The sequence below is a fragment of the Rhipicephalus sanguineus genome, chromosome 9, assembly GCF_013339695.2.
Source record: "Rhipicephalus sanguineus isolate Rsan-2018 chromosome 9, BIME_Rsan_1.4, whole genome shotgun sequence".
Lineage (NCBI taxonomy): Eukaryota > Metazoa > Arthropoda > Arachnida > Ixodida > Ixodidae > Rhipicephalus > Rhipicephalus sanguineus.
The window spans coordinates 66210250-66216107 of NC_051184.2; the positions used below are offsets into that span (position 1 = coordinate 66210250).

The 5858-nt window shown below is 45.5% G+C and overlaps 1 long non-coding RNA gene across 1 annotated transcript; it reads left to right on the forward strand.

Moving 5' to 3' along the window:
* The first annotated feature begins 1748 nt into the window (after nt 1–1748).
* On the forward strand, nt 1749–5426 carry LOC125759839 (uncharacterized). The gene is made up of 3 exons (XR_007417546.1): nt 1749–1807; nt 4079–4163; nt 5289–5426. It is a non-coding gene; the product is annotated as an uncharacterized LOC125759839 (long non-coding RNA).
* The last annotated feature ends 432 nt before the right edge of the window (nt 5427–5858 follow it).

Consider the following 5858-nt stretch of genomic DNA (forward strand, 5'->3'; position numbering starts at 1 on the left):
TTGCGGTACCTGGCGGAGCACATCTGAACCATGCGCTTCTTTTTGCGTGGCTTCCGAGATCCGCTTCGGCAGTGCGACGAAACACAACGTTAAACCAAATAAGGCAGTTCAGGAGAAGATGGAATCTTGAGGCGGTGAAAAAAAAAAAATCGGGGGCGCTTAAGCATCGCCTTTAAAAGAGTTGAACGCGATAGCGATATCCGGCCCCATCCTCATCGTGCTCTGTTTCGCTTGTCATTATGTTCAGTCACCCGGTCTCTCTCTCTCTCTCTCTCTCTCTCTCACACACACGCACACACACACACACACACACACACACACACACACACACACACACACACACACACACACACACACACACACACACACACCACACACACACACACACACACACACACGCACGCACACACACACACACACACACACACACACGCACACACACACACACACACACACACACACACACACACACACACACACACACACACACACACTTTTATGACAACAGTGTATCCACTACGTGTGCGTAAGAGAATGCGCGCACTAATGTGTATGCCCTTTGTGATTGGTGGCATGCTTTAAATGTGTATGCCCTTTGTGATACTTTTTCGAAGTTGCGATGCACCCCCTACGTGTTCGTAAGGGAATACGCGCAGTAATGTGTGTGCCTTTTATAATGGGTGGCCGGCTTCACCAACTCGTTATGCAGTTCACATGGTGCGACGCCCGATGGCAATATACGCTTGTACCCCGTTTTACTGCGATATTACATCTCGTACTGTGACACCTGTACCACGGCCGCTGGATCAAAGCGCACAATCCAGCGGCCGTGCCTGTACACAGGACGCGTATGTTTGTGAAGCATTAAAGTTAATTTCAGTGCATTTCCAAGCAATGAAGTGGCTCTGTGGTAAAACACCTGCTTGCCACGCAGACAGCTTGAGTTCGATTCTCACTCGAACTTAAGATTTTTTTATTATTTATTTTATACAAGATGATTTTTCGCTCACAACCAACGACGCTGACAGCGACGCCGACACCGGAATTTCTGCGGAACGATCTATTCAACGCTATCGCGTTAAATCTTTGGAACACGGGGCGTCGCTGGAGCGATCGTTTCGACTAACGAACTTTTCTTCTTCAAGGCTGCCAACGTTTCGACTACTAGTGGACTTGTCTTCTTCAAGGCTGCAACAGCCTTGGTGAAGACAAGTCCGCCTGGACTCGAAACGTTGGCTGTTCCAGCGAGATCCCGTGTTCCTAGAATCTTTCATCGCCTAAAGTTAACCCAAGGAATACACCAGTGCACATGAACGCTCACCTTCGAGTGCCGCTACCAGAAACCTGAGCCAGGGATTCTCCAATTTTTTAAGGCGAAAGGTTTTAATGTCTCATACTGGCGACCTCCGTCCGTGCCCTGGAATGGTGCCAGCTGTGGCCTCTCCCCCTCACACTCTCTCAGCAATCGCGTGATGGCACAGCGGCGCATAGCAACAGTTGCGCGTTGCTCCTTCCAACGCACGTTGCGCAACTGTTGCGCAACGCGGCGGCGGCGTCCAGCGGCGGCGTCCGTCGGCGGAGTCGAATGGCCACAGGCTTTCGCCGAACACACTTTGGAATTCACAAAGTGTCCTTCAATCTTTTTAAAAATCGAAATATGGCGCACATCGGGTACTGTATAAGTCTAGGCGCTACCCAATTAACATTTAGATTCTGCTTATTTGACCGCGCGATCATATCTTTTCAGGCTCCAGAATGCCGCCAGTCTCCATCGTGTTCGCCGAAGACACCGAACACGTCGAGCAAAGTGAGTGCGACGACTTGGTTGCAAGTATTTTTAGAGAAACACTAAGGATAATTAAATTGATTAGTTAAGCTAATTGGTATTGCATTACGAAAATACCACCCGAATGTGAGACATGCCGTATAGAGGGGGACTAGGAAATATTTTTTTTTTGTCGGAAGATGTTTAACGTGGACCTGAATTCGAGTACGCGTGCGTTTTCGCGTTTTGTCCCCGTCGTGAATCGGCATCCGTGGCCAGAAGTGAACACACTTGCTTACGGCAGCCGCATTTAGGTGTGGGTGAAATGCAAAAAAAGTTTCACGTGCTTCATAATGATGTCACGATGCCTGCGCTCTTTAATATCCCTGTTTATTTTTTATCGTCCGATTCTACGGTAACCTGCGCTGTCATATCCGCGCATCGGGTTTCACACACCGGCGTGAAACTTGTAAAAAGGACACATGTGTACTTTCGCGCGTTGTCGCAGGAGAAAATAGAAATCTAAAAGAAGACGTGACCTGTTTGAAGTATTAACTGCCGTTGGGAGTCTATTTATTTATTTCAAGAAACCCCTAAAGGCCCTCACTGGGAGGGTATTACATAGGGGGGTAAGAAAAAAAAAGGTACAACGCAGTAGAGGCATAGTCAGCATGAAAAATTGCAAATAAAACAAGACTTGCTTAAGTATAACGAAAATAGCAACGCAATAACACAACACGTATTGAAAATATTGAAAGAGATGTTTAATAGTGCAACGCAAAATAACAGAATAACATAATAGAACACACACACACACACACACACACGCACACACGCACACACACACACACACGCACACACGCACACGCACACACGCACACACACACACACACACGCACACACACACGCGCGCACACACACACACACACACACACACACACACACACACACACACACACACACACACACACACACACACACACACACACACACACACTAAAAAAAGGGTTATTCAGAACAGAACAGAACACTAAACTTGGTTATCATTTTTTAAAAGTTCATTAAAATTCGAAATGTTGCTTTCTGTTGCAATAATTCGAGGCAACTGGTTCCATTCAATGATGGTTTTCGGAATGAACGAATTAGCAAAGGATGAAGTACGGCATGTGATGCGTTTGATCTTGAGTGGGTGATCGCGGCGTGGAAAGATGACTAAGGGTGACTGAAAAAAGTCGTCATGAAGCAACGGATGATGATAAATTCTATGAAAAAGAAATAAACGGGCCAGTTTACGACGATGGGAAAGGTTATGAAGACCTGCACGAGCTTTTAAGGCAGTGACGTTAGTGAAGCGAGAGTAGTCAGAGAAAATGAAACGAGCAGCACGGTTCTGCAGGGATTCGATGTTATCGATGATATATGCTTGTTCCGGGTCCCATATGGCTGAAGCGTACTCAATTTTGGGGCGGATTAGTGATATACGCAAGTTTTCGCACATGCGCAGGAGCATGGCGCAGATTACGTTTTAACATACCAAGGGAGCGGTTAGCAGCTGAAAGAATGTGATCGATGTGACAGTTCCAGGATAGGTCGGATTGGAGGTGAAGTCCTAGATATTTGTATGACGTAGCTGACTCGACGGGCGTGTGGTTAAGTGTATATGTGGTCGGGTGGCGGTTAGGATTTCGTGTGAAGACCATGAGACCATATATTGACATTCGGACACCCCGGTTGCACGCAGTTGGGTGCACTCGCGTTGTAAACTTGTTTGCATTCCCTGGGCTAATGCGTGATAAAACAAGAAGTCACGATAGTTTCGCCGCAAGGTCGAAGTGATGAATGCGATAACAACAAATTGGTATGAAGTAAGGCTGGCAGCTAACTCCTTAAGGATCCGATCTGGCGTAGCACTAAAAAAAAGCTGGCTTAAGAGAATACGGCCACTCTAGGGAGCGAAGTGGTTTTCGTGCTGTCTATCGCTTCAGAACGAAGTAAGCGGTGAAAGCACAGCACATACAAAGGTATGAGCTGTCTGCTGATCTCTGCAGATAAAGCGCGCCCGACTGCGCCCATTTGATCAAAGTTCGCAGTTCCTGCCTGAAGGACGGAGCACGCTTTCCCTCGCACATAGAACATGTCACGCGCTGGGCGATGTTATCGATTTGGACTTTATACGGAACATGACAGCGACGGCGTCGGTAAAAATGCGCCTCGAGTGTCCCTATAGTTGCTATCGCAGTATAAGTTTGCCTGTTGCTATGAGACGAGCTTAGAGGAGTACAGAGCTCTAACCCTCTGTCCTTCACACGCAAGACACGTCTTCGGATGTCCAAGGTGAACTCGGGAACATAAGCGCCTTGGAAGATTCATCGGCAGTCGTGCTGGATTATGTGTAACGGTAAACACGCCAATTTACATACTCAATACGTAATCCTGCTTCCAGGTGGTACACGACAGGCATTGAGTGGGGGTGGTAACAAACGAACGCGGTCAGTATACTGGTCATCTTGTGATTAGCAACGGTGCTTCGTTAAATCAAACGGTCTCATCGTCATTTTGAGCCACAATCAATCAATCAATCAATCAATCAATCAATCAATCAATCAATCAATCAATCAATCAATCAATCAATCAATCAATCAATCAATCAATCAATCAATCAATTTTTATTGTTTCGGATAGATATAATGACATGTGTTTATACAGGAACGACCCCATTGTCATTTTGAGCCACACTCAATCAATCAATCAATGACATGTAATGATAATAATGTAATGTAATGACATGTAATGACAATAATGACATGTTTTACAAAAACGACCCCGGAGCCCTTTCAAGGGAAGTGGCAGGTGTCGAATTGTATCAGGAATGATTACAATTTGATTACAAGGCAAAAAAATGCAAATATTACAATAGCTTTGTTACACTGTTTGGTTTTTCTCTTTAGCATGGTATCTATTGTGAGTCATGTAGACGAATGCGAACAAATTTATTCATACATATAATAAGTTTAAGCGGATGATTTTTCTACGGTGAAAGTGTTCCCCAATTTCGCGGCAATAACAAAACGGACATAATCCACAGTAAGTTCTTACGTAGCGTGCGCATAATGGTTCAGCTACAATTTCAGCGATCACAATTCAGCTACAGTTTGAAACCTTTTGACGTAAAGGAGCCTAGCAGTCGCCTAAGTTCGGCAGTGCCGCTGCCCTATGATTATACGTTTGCGTAAACACTATATATAAAGCTCTGTAATATGCGACAAAAAACAATACAGTGTTCGCTGTGACTGCATCTGATTATATAGGTTGAATTTGATCCACAATGAGATATCGTCGAGCAAGGAAAAAGTAAAACCTCATATAGAAATATTCTACTAATGTGATGTACTGTTACTAGAAGTACTGCTGCTAGTAATATATTATACTAATGATAATACTGGGGACGCTCTCGCACTCTTGCATCTTGCACAGTGTTGCTGCGCTTTTCTCACAACGGCCGTATTTGACGCTGCGTTTGCAGGCGCGGTCGCCGGCAACGCTGACGCCGACCATTTTCTGGATCCCGCGCAGCCACCACCAATGCGTCTAGGTTTTTTTTAATTGTGTATACCTATCTCTATCTAGCGTCAACGTGAATTTCTAACGATATCGTTATAAATAAAGAACGGTGCTGAATACCGCACTCGTGATTGGTTCAGCTGACATGCCAGATTGACACGCCCCTGACACGCCAGATTTTTGCAGTGAAGCTGTATGTCTTGAACTTTGCCAACAATTGCCTACTCTTAAACAGGGGGGTTCAAACTCCCCCCTTCCCGAAGATTTTCAAGTTTGCTTGCGTATATATACACGCACACATACGCACGCACGAACATACATAAGGTGTGGTTGAGCCATGCGTGGTTGAGCCACAGAGCCATGCCGGTGCTTGAAACTGCTTTGCAAAAAGACCCTATACAGTCTTTATGTCGGGAAGGAACCACATTAACATATGTAGCATAGCGTGGTAGAAGAGTGAAATAACAACCAAGCGTCACACAATGCGAATTGCGCAACGAGTGGGTCGTTGAATGCTTCCAACCCGTCACAA